Source organism: Scyliorhinus torazame, chromosome 7 (genome assembly GCF_047496885.1).
Source record: "Scyliorhinus torazame isolate Kashiwa2021f chromosome 7, sScyTor2.1, whole genome shotgun sequence".
Classification (NCBI taxonomy): Eukaryota; Metazoa; Chordata; class Chondrichthyes; order Carcharhiniformes; family Scyliorhinidae; genus Scyliorhinus; species Scyliorhinus torazame.
The window spans coordinates 243250990-243265581 of NC_092713.1; the positions used below are offsets into that span (position 1 = coordinate 243250990).

The 14592-nt window shown below is 50.6% G+C and overlaps 1 protein-coding gene across 1 annotated transcript in view; it reads right to left on the reverse strand.

Moving 5' to 3' along the window:
• LOC140426923 (glutamate receptor ionotropic, delta-2-like) overlaps positions 1-14592 on the reverse strand; it is a 758287-nt gene that overhangs the window by 416300 nt on the left and 327395 nt on the right. The window lies entirely within an intron of this gene.

Consider the following 14592-nt stretch of genomic DNA (forward strand, 5'->3'; position numbering starts at 1 on the left):
CTCCCACAAACAATCATGCGGAGAAGACAAGAGAAAGCTATTTGTGATGATTGAATGACAATGATAGGACACTGGGGATAACTCTCCTGCACTTTTTCAAAATAATATTGTCGGATCATCCTCTGTCCATCCGCAAAACTTGGTTTAACATCTCAACCGAAAGACGGGATTTTCTGTTTGGCAGACTATGGGCTGGATTCCCTGATCCTGCGGCTATGCCCGCAGGATCCTTCTGGTCTTATGACCAGAAAGTTGGCGCCGCTCCCGCACCGATTCTCCATCCGGTGGGGGGCTAGCAGCCACGCAGAGTAAAGCCCCCAGCTTTACCTGCGGATATGGCCGGAGAATGGCCACATTCTCAGCCGCGCATGTGCACGGCGGTGGCCTGCGGCAGCCGCACCGTGCAAAATGCGGTGTCCACACACGGACCCGGCCTGCCAAAAATTGCCCTGTGACCAGCCTTGTCACCCTCCACCAGTCCCCCCAGTCCCTGATGAAGGCCCCCCTGCCAGCGGAACGACTCCACCCCCCCCCCCCCCCCGCCCCCCACCGACTGTGGCAGTGCTGGCCTCAGTCCGTAGCCTTCACAAGTGTCCCACGCTATCGGGGACTCGGCCCATTGGGATTGGAGCATCGGGGGTGGGCCTCAGGTGACGTCCTGAGGATGTCCATATGGCATACTTGTGAGGATGCCGTTTTTGAGGGGATGGAGCATCGCAAAAATGGTGCCGCCCCAGATTCTGGCATAAACTGGGATTCTCATGCTGTGGGGGCCGTCCTGGTGTGGGGGAGAGGGGGATCAGACTCCGGGGGGGGCCTCCACAGTGGCCAGGCACGCGATCGGGGCCTACCGATCGGCCGGCGGGCTAATCCAGGAGAGGGTCTATGTTCCTCCGCGCCGGGCCCCTGTGGGGCTCCGCCATGTTGTCCGGGGGCCGGCGCGGACCCGCGCAAGCCGTGGCGCGCTTGCGCGGACCTGCGCCGGCCGTGGCGCGCTTGCGTGGACCCACGCCTCCCGTGCTGGCGCCCGAATCGGCAGCTGGAGCTGAGTGAAGCGCTCCAGTGCTATGCTGGCCCCCTGTGTGGCGCAGGATCGCTGCTCCTAGGGGCCAGATGATGCCATCGTAAAATGCTCCGGCGTTTACGACGGTGTGAACACGAAGCCCCATTATCGGAGAATCCCGCCCCCTGTGCCTGGTTCTGGTTCACACAGATTCACTATCTACAAGCCAGTCTGTGACTGACAGCTTGTAAAAACCATCTGCAGCTTTGATCCATCCTTATCCTTTCACATTTCAGTGGCCTAAGAGATGAAACCTCAATGTTTGTAAACATCGACCCCATCAAAGAGAGTAAGTGCAGCAAATCACACGCTTGAGTGATTGGAATGCACTTAGTTCTTGGAATGTATTCATATCCCTTTGATGTGGTCAATGTTGACACACATTGGGGTGTCACCATTTCAGTGTCAGTGATGTGGTTCTTTTAGGCAGGCGATCCCTGTGGAATGTTTCTTGATTACACGGATCCCTGTGGATGGGCCCCATATTACAGGTGACACTGTCTGTGGTCCCCCTATTACAGGGGTTCTTGGGGGTCCTCTTATTACAGGGGTCCTTAGGGTGTCCTCCTATTACAAGGGTCCAGGAGGTCTCCCTATTTAGAGGTATCTGTAGGGGGGGGGGGGGGGAGTCATAGGGGGATCTGCTAGAGGTGGCGTGGGCAGGCAGTGCATGGTGGGGGGGATGGTCTCTACCAGTGTGGCCTGGCCTAGTGGACTTTGCAGTGGGCCAACGTTGTCCACTTGACCCACTACAATGTCCACCATGCCAGTTTCACGATTGCTGACACCTCAAGTGATCCACGCTCATGTGATTCCTGGGCACGGGAACCGGAGAAACACGGTAGGCAAGACCATGGGGCGCCGGTCCCATTAAATAGATACAAATGGGTCATTTAGACCCATTTGTATCCCCCTGCTGGCGAACATCATGGACCTCGTTCACCATGCCAGCAGGGGGTTGGAGCATTGCGTTCGGGCGCAGATCCCAATCTTCCGCGATGCCCAATTCTCTGTCCCACCGGGGAATGCACTATGGGAACAGAGATAACAGCCAGAATGGAGATAACCATCCAACTTCTCTGACTAGTGTAGCACCTCAGTACTACACTGCAATTTTGTTTTATAAATTTAGAGCACCCAATTTTTTTCCCAATTAAGGGCCAATTTTGCGTGGCCAATCCACTTACCCTGCACATTTTTAGGGTTGTGGGGTGAGACCCACGCAGACACGGGGAGAATGTGCAAAGTCCACTCTGACAGTGATTCGGGCCTGGGATCGAACCCGAGTCCTCAGTGCCATGAGGCAGCAGTGCTAGCCACTGGGCCACTGTGCCACCCCTTGGAATTTTGTGATCACGTGTGAGGTCAGAATTTTAGCTTCCTCACAACCACACTACCTACCTACCCCCAACTCCGATAACTCAATTGTTAGGCTGGTAGGCAGATGACAGCTTGTGGGGGCAGTAAATAAATTAACATAGCTGGATCATGGATGGGAAATGAGGTGGGGAGTTCAAGGGCACCTGTATCAGAAGCCTCCTTCTGACTGAGGAAGTCCACCCCTTAAGGCCTGGTAACCCTCGATTGGTGTACTCATGACGCTTCAGGTGTTCTCTACCCTCTCAGCCATGTGACCCCTACAGTTTACTGTCCTCCGGTTTCTGAACTCAGTGCCAGGCAGTTTTCCATAGTGCCTCTTCTAGTCACTGCAGCACTATTGCTAGAGGGACTGGAGAGCTGCAGGCCAGTCAGAGGGGTGGCAATCCTGTCTTATGTCAATCAATGCTCATTGGAGTGTAATATGGCATTGGGACTGCTGGAGTCAGTGGGCATGTGTTCCCCACCGACACTTTCAGGCCCTAGAGAGGAATCTGAACACACAACCCTCTGAATCAGTGGCAAGAGAGCTGCCAACTGAGTTCTAATTATCATCTACAATACATGTTGCCATTTCTATTCAGGACTTGGGTGCAGAAATAGACTATTCAGCCCCACAACCCTGTTCCATCATAAATCAAGACCATAGTTGTTCCTCAATTCTATGGGTGAGATCTACCGGCTATGTTATGCCTGAAAGGCAATGCAGGATGACAGGTACTTTCCGGGTGATCCCTCTTCTGGGATTAACCCAGTTCGCCATACCTCGCGAGATCTAATGCGATCTCGTGAGATGTCGCGATGTGAATCCTGCCCATTGTGGGCAGGATCGCGTTTTAGGAAATCTGCATATTAGAATGAGACAGATAGTCTCAGAGCGCCATTCAGTGCTGGTGTCAACAAACGGGGACCAGATGGGTCACTTTTGTGGGAGTATCCCAGGGAATCAGAGTGCCCCAAGGTGCTTGCCCTCTGGAAAGTGTGGCACCCTAGCACTGCTGGTGCCACCTAGGCACTGAGGCTCTGCCAGCCTGACACGCTGGTACTGCCAACCTGGCACTGCCAGTCCTGCACTGCCAAGGTGCCCAGGTGGCACTGCCAGTTAGCAGGGGCACTGCCAGACTGGCAGTGCCTAAGTGCCAGGCTGACATTTTTTCAACAACGGGGATCGACCCTGCGGGTACCTGGGTGGGATTCAGGAATAATGTTGGGGCCGTGGTGAGATCGGGATGTCATTTATAAATGGCTTCCCGATCTCATCCTGCACTGAGGAGTTTCGGCAAGTCGAGCTCCACAGTGCAGGAAATGGGACTGTTCCCCTCTGAGATCCTCAATCGACCCGAATGGCCGTTCAATAGTGCGGTGTTTCACAGTACGTGGCGCCCAGGGCAGATGGCAACACTAAAAGGGAAACTAAACTACCAACGAGGGAAAGGGAGGGGGTGACCTCACGTAAAAATCATTGTAAATAAGAAACAAATTTGTTTGTAAATACAGACACACTTGAACTGTTACTCTGGAAAATACCAATAAAAATATTTCAAACAAAAAAATAGCATAGTGTTTCTCGGCACTCTGGGGGCGGGAAACACCTGATGATTCACATGTGTACCTGGACTCTGTTCCCATTCAGACAAAATGCCCCTCCTATCTTTTAATAGTCTGTTACCTGTGTCATTAATAAAATTATTAAACAGTGGAGGCCAAGCAAACGTTATTTTTTGCATGCTGAATTCCAGCCCACAACAGGCTGGTTGGTGATAGGTCAGAGGTTAATTTCTTTCGAAGTTGTGGCCTAGTTCCAACCTACCATTTCTGGATGTAATGGAGATGGGGTAAGCAGTGGGCAGCCAGTTAACCAAAAGAGGAATGTTGTGAACATGTGAGGAAACCCAGATGTCGGTGACCTGCACAAGTAACTTGTCCCTGTTAATATTCAGGTCCACTGGCCATTTCTTCCCAATATAAGGAGAGAGTTTCAGGTCTTGATTCATTGTTAGTTTCTCAAGAGTGTCAGTTATATTATTATCTTCCTCTAAAGTGAAGACTGACACAAAGTATTTAAACAACCATTTAAAATGGCTTTCTATTTTCAAATGCCCTTCAATACACCAGACATCTTAACCACTTACAATGCAACCTTAGCCTGCAGTTATACTGTCAATTCAGCTTCGATACATAGCACCTTTAGGTGTACATAAATCTGACAGTGGTAACTGGCTTGAAGGTCAGTTCCAAATCTTTCTCTGGACTGCACTAAGTTGTTGCAGGCAATCCCTGTCCCAAGTTACGAAGGTTTGGCGTTGAGACAAAGTAAAGCCCAGTGTGGCCTGAAACTATGTCTAAAGAGTACTTAGTGGTCATTAGTATTGATGATATTGTAAGGCCATTTGTTTAATTTACAAACAAAAATCCACAAATATTGGATCATTTGTTTTTCCCAAATATTTTCAGCAATATTCTGTGAAGAAGTATTTGGATAACCTAGTCAAATACCTGTCAAATATCAACTATACAGCATATTAACAAATCTGTTACTTTTTGTTAATATTCTCAGTCATTCCATCCCATCTTTCATATAATTCTGCTGGCCTTCTCTCATATTTAGTGAACGTCACTTTGCTGCTTTTATAAACTGTATTATACATACAAAATAGTGAGAATTATGTTTTAATTATTGGTGTATGCATTGCGTTAGCTAAACTGTATGTGGCTGGAATACTCATCAAAGAGCAGAGAGGATCTTTACAAAGACTGTTTTAATCTGTTACGCTGCTGAGACATATTTCTTGCTGATAGCAGTAACTTCATATTCTAAATGCACATTTCTAATAATGCCCACTGATAGCTGCCTTTTTCAGAGTATCAATGTTGATCAAATGGAATTGGAATAATTTACTCTTTTTAACACAGCAATGTCACTGCTGTCATTAATGATTTACACTAAAACTTATTGTGTCAGGAAGTATTTCAAAAATTAGAACACAAGAAATCGGCCATTTGTCCTAAGAGTTCCATATCAGTTTTTATGCTCCACATGATTCTCCTCTCATCAGCTCATACTTATCAGGCCGCCAAGTGTCCATCATCCAAAACCCTTGGGCTGTTTGCAATTTAGTATTCAGATATTTTCAGATCGACCATAGATACGGTAGGTCTATTTACATTACTTTAGCCTAAGCCAAGAGTAACTTTCATCTATAAATATTAGGGGTGGAATTTTTCCAAAAAGTGGCAAAGTTATTCCCGCCGCAATCAGGACAGCAATTTTCAGGCATTTTGAAGAAGAATTTCCCCACTGGGGGTGGGGGGGAATGGCTCCACAGCACCTGCTCTCATTCAAGATGGCAGCTAGGAAACCAGCTCCTGGATTTGTGGTTGGGGGCCTCAGCTGCTTCTGGATGCCGTGGAGGAGAGGCGGGCTACAATATACCCGTAGGCTGGCAGGAAGCCCTCCAGCAAGGTAAAGAATCCCGCTTGGGAGACAGTCACAGCACTGGTCAGTGCCAGCAGCCTGACCAAGAGAAGAGGTGTGCAATGTAGGAAAAGAATGACTTACTACGATCAGCAAGGTATGTTTTCCCAGTCTCTTCTCTGCATTCCACCCTTCTGTCACTTCCTAGAGAGTCACCAGGGTCCCACATGGCGGTACTTCGCAGGGCCCGAAGCGACCGACCTCCCACCAGCATGCTCAAACCTCCCCGGCACTCCTCATCAGAGCACTCCCTGCTTAGGCACAGTGCCCACACATGTCATGTGTTATTGACCTATGACTCACCAGGCATTCGGCTCATATAATCACCATTTGTGTTCCTGCAGGATAAACCTGCCCATAACCGCCATGAGCGAGTGAAAATCGGGGGGAGGGATGCCCGAGCTGAGGATCATGACTCTGTACGAGCAGAGCAATTGAGCTTGCAGGGGAGAAGAGGTGGGCTTGCACTGAGAGCGAGGTTCGCCTGTGACAGAAAGTGAGGAGCCACGGCACCTTCATCAAGATGACTAGTCTCAAGTGAGTTCTTTGTAGTCCAAACCCTTGCCTTGCATCAACATCAACCGAAGTGGGCAGCACGATAGCATTGTGGATAGCACAATTGCTTCACAGCTCCAGGGTCCCAGGTTCGATTCCGGCTTGGGTCACTGTCTGTGAGGAGTCTGCACGTCCTCCCCGTGTCTGCGTGGGTTTCCTCCAGGTGCTCCGGTTTCCTCCCACAGTCCAAAGATGTGCAGGTTAGGTGGATTGGCCATGATAAATTGCCGTTAGTGTCCAAAAGTGCCCTTAGTGTTGGGTGGGGTTACTGGGTTGTGGGGATAGGGTGGAGGTGTGGACCTTGGGTAGGGTGCTCTTTCCAAGAGCCGGTGCAGACCCGATGGGCCGAATGGCCTCCTTCTGCACTGTAAATTCTATGAAATTCTATGAAATCTATGAAGAGCTATGTCCGGCTGCCAGCAATGTCGCAACACCCACCCTTGGCACCACCTCAAGAGGTGACATCGGAGGAGGACATGGATGAAGAGCCACAGCTTTCACCCGCACCATCGCAGAGACACACACAACTTGATTAGCGTACATAGCAGGCAGACATATGGGTCACTTTCTGGTGAGCACTGCACAGCTTCTGATGAACATCAGGTGGAGGCAAAAATGTCCCAGGGATTGGACAGTCAGTAGTCTGCTGGATCCCAGGACTCCAGGCATGCACCATGTCTCGGGACATGTTCGTTCCCCAGCTCAAGGAGATGCAATGGCAGAGTTGGGAAGACCAGGAGGGAGTGCCAGCGACATTCCTGCGACTACAAGGCCAAATGGAGAAGACACAAAGCTTTCTGTTGTCAGTGGTGCGTGGCACTCAGGACAAAACTGCAAGGGTTATGTCTGCAGTTGAAATCCTGGGGCAAGGCATCAGATCCATGACAGGAGAACTCTGAAGCATGGTTCAGTCCCTGAGGACCGTGGCTGACGGGTTAAATGCTATGGTGTTGACAATGGTGGGTCTCCAGGACTGGCAGTGCCAGATGGCATTGAGACTTTTGGAACTCACTCAAGCTGCTCTTCCATCCTATGGAGTAGCCCAGGGGCCTAAGAGCACTCGGAGGGAGAAGGTTCCACTGGAGCACATCCAGGACCTTCCACCCAGGAGACCCTGGGAATGACCAGCCTATCTGACTCCCCCCCTTCCTTTTAAAAAAAATTTAGTAGACACAATTCATTTTTTCCAATTAAGGGGCAATTTAGCGTGGTCAATCCACCCACCCTGCACATCTTTTGGGTTGTGAGGACGAAACCCATGCAAACACGGGGAAAATGTGCAAACTCCACACAGTGGCCCAAAGCCGGGATCGAACCTGGGACCTTTGCGCCATGAGGCAGCAATGCTAACCAGTGCACCACTGTGCTGCCCTGAAACCCCTTTCCTGATACCAGCGCAGCTCAGGCGCACTGTGAAGAGCAGGTTGATGCGGCAACAGCAGTGTCACCCGAAAGTAGGCTGGTGCCCTACAGGTACCAGCCCTCCAGAGGTTGCCAGCCAAGAGCATCAGAGGCTACAGGTCATGGAAGGCAGCAGGCCGTCTCCACTTCTGGGGCGAAATTCTCCCCCAACGGCGCGATGTCCGCCGACTGGCGCCCAAAACGGCGCCAATCAGACGGGCATCGCGCCGCCCCAAAGGTGCGGAATGCTCCGCATCTTTGGGGGCCGAGCCCCAACATTGAGGGGCTAGGCCAGCGCCGGAGGGATTTCCGCCCCGCCAGCTGGCGGAAACGGCGTTTGTTGCCCCGCCAGCTGGCGCGGAAATTACATCCCCGGGCGGCGCATGCGCGGGAATGTCAGCGGCCGCTGACAGTTTCCCACGCATGCGCAGTGGGGAGAGTCTCTTCCGCCTCCGCCATGGTGGAGACCGTGGCGGAGGCGGAAGGGAAAGAGTGCCCCCACGGCACAGGCCCGCCCGCGGATCAGTGGGCCCCGATCGCGGGCCAGGCCACCGTGGGGGCACCCCCCAGGGCCAGATCCCCCGCCCCCCCCAGGACCCCGGAGCCCGCCCATGCCGCCTTGTCCCGCCGGTAAATACCTACTTTAATTTACGCCGGCGGGACAGGCAATTTCTCGGCGGGACTTCGGCCCATCCGGGCCGGAGAATTGAACGGGGGGGCCCGCCAACCGGCGCGGCCCGATTCCCGCCCCCGCCCAATCTCCGGTACCGGAGACTTCGGCAACCGGAGGGGGCGGGATTCACGGCGGCCAACGGCCATTCTCCGACCCGCTGGGTCGGAGAATGACGCCCCTGATGTGCATCCTGGGAATAGACATAGTGGGAGGGTAGGCAAGTGTAATGAATTGTAGAAAAACAGTGTGGTGTCAGTGAAGTTACGCACAGATAGTTGTAACATTTGCACATGTCACTGTACTAAATTCTATTGGTCTTCACAACTTTAAGGCCTCACTGTTGTTAACCCTCTTCCCAGTGGCATAGCCCTTGTCCCCATCGGGAAAAAGATCTTCTCACAAGCCCTCAATGTCAGGCAGATGGTGAGGGACTCTCCTAATGAATGTTTCATTAATTGTGAAAGAACTCAAGAATGAATGAGTGAACCCTTGACCCTCGCTCTTAATACTCCTCTGGTGCTAAGGGACAAAGGGATCTAGGGCCAAACCTCACTTGCTCATGAGCCGGGGAGTCAGCGTGCTGGCAGCAGGCAGACAAGAGTCAGCCATACGCAATAGCTCAGGAGAATCACAGACCATACCTCACTGTGAGTCATGATCACCCTCCAACATTAACTGGGCAGCAGGCACCCAAGGATTCCCCAGCACGCTCACTGGAAAACAGGCACACATGTGCATGAACCTCATCTGGTGGTCACACCAGCTGGACATTGAGGGAGTGGGACCCCTTCCTGTTGATGAACGGGACTCGTGATGCCATGGGCCGCGTACAGTGAAATGAGTGAAAGCGATCACCCCCTGCACCTGTGACAGACCAGTTATGGTGCCAAACCCCATTGTCCTCTCATCCTGCTGGGCCTAGTGCAGGTCAAAATGAATGAAGTCCGAGGCCCTTGCATAGAGAGCACTCACCACCTCACGAATGAACATACGATGGATGCCTGCGAAATGCCACATAGATCACCCGTTAAGCCATGGAAATACTCTGTTACATATAAAGTTGAGGGCTGTGGTGACCTTCACAGTGAGAGTTAGGGGGCTGGATACTACGGTTTTGAGACTAAGTGCTGACGCCAGCGTGGAAACGATGGAATTTTATGACCGACAAAACAGCGCAAAACTGATCCTCCGTCTGGTGGGGGGCTAGCAGGCGCGCAGCGGAGAGTCCCCGGCTTTAACTGCGGAAATGGCCAGAGAATTGCCGGGTCCATGGCCGCGCTTGCACATGGCGGCGGCCAGCAGCGGCTGCACCGTGCAACATGGCGCCAGCCACGCGTGGACCCGGCTTGCCAAATAGTGACCCCCTTTGGCCAGGCTCGCCACCCCAGACGACCCCGCACCAATGCCCCCAGACTCCGCCAAAGGCCCCCCATGCCCGTGGATTGCACCCCCCCCCCCGACTGTAGCAGTCGCCACGCCGAGTTCCCAAAAAACAATACCGCACGCGATCAACATCATCGGGAATTCAGTCCATCGGGGGTGGATCATCGGGGTGGCGGAGGGCCTCGGATAACATCCTGAGGCCACCCGGATGGTGTGTGTACGCTGTTTTGGAGGGGCCTGTATGGTTCTTCTCTCCCTTTTCCTCACTATCACTGGGGGTTCTGACAGGAGGTTTATATGGTCACTCAACCCTCATGTCTGCATGGGTCTCAACCCCACAACCCAAAGATGTGCAGAGTAGGTCGATTGGCTATGCTAAATTGCTCCTTAATTGAAAAAAAAAGAATCTTGGATAGCCACTCCAGATTTTTAGGTGTCATTGGGTGGCCATGGGAAGATCGTGAAATCTCTCCAGCGCAAATCTGGCAAATCTCACTCGTGATATTTAGCAGCCATTATGGGATTTGTGCCCATGGCTAAGGGGCCGTCTAAATCCTACCCTAGGTTGATTCTCATTTGTCAACTCTCACGTAACTTACTTCATACCTGATACTTGTAATATAACATTACATTGTTTTATTTACATACAAATTATATGTGTAGCTCTTCAAAAAGTTTGGATGTGTTTTGTTTTCGGATGTATGGTAAAAGGATAGTTGACCTGTGTTCCCTTCTCCTTCCTATGTTTTGAAATTATATTTTCATAAATAATTGCCAATTAGTTTCTGACCATGATTTGAATGGTAAAATATCTATTATCACATGTCTTAACATTAATATCCATTGGTAACACAAATCAAAGTTCAATATCTGTCACATCAACCCTATAACTCCTTTTGAAGGAACCCTGACATAGAACCGACCTCTGGCCTGTATTCCATCTCTTTCTTTCTCTGCCATCCTTCATCTCCAAGATGTTGCTTAACTGTGACCCAAGATACATTATATTTAGTGCTCCATTAATGAAATAACATTAACATTACTGATCTAATCTGTTAAATTACTCTGAGGATGTCAACACTCTTCAGTTGAGGGGAATAGAAAATGTTAATATCAAATTTTAAGCATAATGTCCTGATTAATAATCCTATTGTTTTAATTCCAATTCAGAGCACCCATGCTTTTATCTTTTTAGGCCCAGGCAGAATGCTTGTTATCCTGATGAGGACTGGACTATATTTGTCTCTTCCTTCGGAGTGAGTCAGTTTGAACTCCTGAGATGGATCTCCCTCTCTGAATGTTTTTGTTGCTGTTGGAACTTTACTGAGGATGAGAGTGGCCTGAGTATCCTTTATGGGATGGCAGTTACAGGATACTGAGAGGCCGAGATGGAGTAGACGTGGAGAGGATGTTTCCATGAGGCGGAAAAACTAGAACCTGAGGACATAGCCTCAAACAGAAGCGGTGATCCTTTAAAACGGAGGTGAGGAAGAATTTCTTCAGCCAATGGGTGGTAAATCTGTGGAATTCTTTGCCGCAGAAGGCCGTGGAGGCTAAAGACTGAGTGTCTTTAAGACAGAGATAGATAGGTTCTTGATCAATAACGGGATCAGGGGTTATGGGGAAAAGGCAGGAGAATGGGGATGGGAAACATATTAGCCATGATTGAATGGAGGAGCAGACTCGATGGACCGAATGGCCTAATTCTGCTCGTATGCGTTATGGTCCGCCTAGGTGTCCCACCCCGGGTTTTCTTTTCTTGTCCCCCTATGGGGGTTGGGAGGGTGGTGTTGGTTCTGGTGTTGGTTTGGCTTGGTGGGGGCCCCAGGGTGTTGGGAGGGAGGGAACCAGACTCCCTTCCAAGGGTGCCTGTGATGTGGGTGTCTTGACAATTCTTCCTCGGTGCTGGCGTACCCCATTAGTTAGGGCCAATTTGTATGTCCCTTCTTGTTGGGAGGGGAGAAGTGTCTTGCCCTGATCAGGACGGGTTGGGCAATCTCAATGGTGTATAACGGTTAGAGTTAGGTGGATGTTCCTGGGAGTCAGGTTCTCCTGAGTCCATCGTGACAGCTCTGGGCTACACTTGGCCCGACATTGTGGTCAATATCCTGTTGTCCCCAAGGAGCAGGGGCATCCTGTTTCAGGGCGCTCACACTGGGGGCCCGTTGTGGCTGGGTCTGGCACCTGGATGACGATGACTTTGGGACAGACCAAGTATTGTACTTAAGAGTTATCCTATTTTTTCTTTCTCCCCAGAGTGGAAGTGAAAGTCCCTATGGTTCAGTTGGTTGGCTCTCATCCATTTTTGAATGCCTTGGGCAGTAGCTCTTTGCTCTTTGTCTTTTTATTCCTTCTGAGAGATCCTGGAGGCGTGGCTTCTGCTGAGTCCCTCAGTTTGTTCATGGTTTTCTCCTGAGCACTTGTCCACAGAATCCATAGAATCACGACAGTGCAGATGGAGGCCATTCAGCCCATCGATCCTGCACCGACCCTCTGAAAGAGCTATCTACCCAGGTCCACTCCCCCGCCCACGCCACCCCCGTACATCTTTCGACACGAAGGGGCACATTAGCACTGCTAATCCACCTAGCCTGCACGTAGGACTGTGGGAGGAAACCAGAGCACCTGGAGGAAACTCATGCGACATGGGGAGAAGGTACAAACTCTACACAGTCATGCAAAGCCGCAATCGAATCTGGGCACCTCGTGCTGTGAGGTAATAGTGCTAGCCACTGTGCCACGTGACATCCTTATGGGGTTGTTAAGATAGCGAGACACAGTGGTATGGTTAAATGAGCGGATCTTTTTGATAAGTGGTCTTGTGGTAGCCCTGCCCCTTTTTCCTGAGTGGTCCTGGTTGTCGAGGTGGGTTCCCTGGTACTGGGGGGGGGGGGTTGGGACTGGCCCTCTCTTCCCCCTCACAGCCCTCTCCTCGCTGGAGCGGGGTTCCACCTTTCCGGCCTGGGTCTGTTGGCCTCGAGCATGTTGGTTATTTTGGTGCGCCCCCCGCCCCAGGGGATGTGTCGCAGTCTGATGGTCCAGCAGCCTATTCCTCCCTTGGACCTGATATATGGTGGGTGGGGTTTGGTATTTAGGATCTTGCCTGCTGCCTGTTTCTTATTCTTTATTCCTTTAATAATTTTCCGGGAGAGGCCCTGAGTTTGTGGTTTGTAGTCTGAGGCCTGCGATTTTCTTGGGTTTGTAGTATCCGGTCCTCTGCATTTAGTCTTGCAGTCATATGATGGTTGTCTGCTCTGTCCTTGGCCAGGAAGGGACTTTGATTGCATTGTGAGTGTCAATGTAATTCCCCCTTAACTTTAGGGTTCTCAGATTTTTTTTAAATATCTCTGATATTTTTGTTTTGAAGCTGTAGGTATGATCTAATTCCGTGCTGTTGCCTATATTCTGCTTTGGTGCAGGCAGATCTTGTATTCGTGGGGGATACACGTTGCCCCCACTCATCCAATCTTATTTGTTCCTATGTTGGCAATAACTCTTGTTCTGTGCTGCACCTGTTTTGCTTTGATAGAATGGATTTTTCTCTTTCTCTTTTGTTTTGATGCGACCACCGTAAAAAAAAACTTGAAAACTTCAATAATACATTTTTTTGCAATAATCTTATTCCTGATGCTTACTCACTGTTTTTATTTCCTATTGTTTTGAACATGACAAAAATGTGAATTTTGTGGTTAGGAACCAAACATGCACAATGTTAGCAATTTTCCTGCAGTGCTTTCCCAAATGACAGACAGACGACCCAGATCATGTTCAGATACAAGAATCTGTCGACCAGATCTAACCGAATTGCAATGGAGTCCCTTGTCGAGCATATTTAGCCAGGTGTTGCCCAGTGCTCGCAACAATGAGAAACACCACACTTTGTGGCAATCTGGGGCCTCAGCATGGAACGTCCCACCGAGGCCGCACTCACCTATAAGGAGGTCCTTGAGCCTCCACCCCCCCCCCGCACTCCCATGACACATCAAACGGGCAGGGCTCCCCCAGGCCCGATCCCCGGCACAGGAAAAATGCCAGCCCAGCATCTTAACACTGCCAGTCTGGCACCACCACTGCCAACCTGGCAGTGCCAGGATGGTGCCCAGGTGGCACGACCAGTGTGCCAGGCTGGCAATGCCAAGGTGCCCAGATGGCATCAGCAGTGCCAGTGTGCACCCTGTCCAGAGGACAAACACCTGGGATCCTGCCAGAAGAACATAAGAACTAGGAGCAGGAGTAGGCCATCTGGCCCCTCGAGCCTGCTCCGCCATTCAATGAGATCATGGCTGATCTTTTGTGGACTCAGCTCCACTTTCCGGCCCGAACACCATAACCCTTAATCCCTTTATTCTTCAAAAAACTATCTATCTTTATCTTAAAAACATTTAATGAAGGAGCCTCTACTGCTTCACTGGGCAAGGAATTCCATAGATCCACAACCCTTGGGTGAAGAAGTTCCTCCTAAACTCAGTCCTAAATCTACTTCCCCTTATTTTGAGGCTATGCCCCCTAATTCTGCTTTCACCCGCCAGTGGAAACAACCTGCCCGCATCTATCCTATCTATTCCCTTCATAATCTTATATGTTTCTATAAGATCCCCCCTCAACCTTCTAAATTCCAACGAGTACAGTCCCAGTCTACTCAACCTCTCCTCGTAATCCAACCCC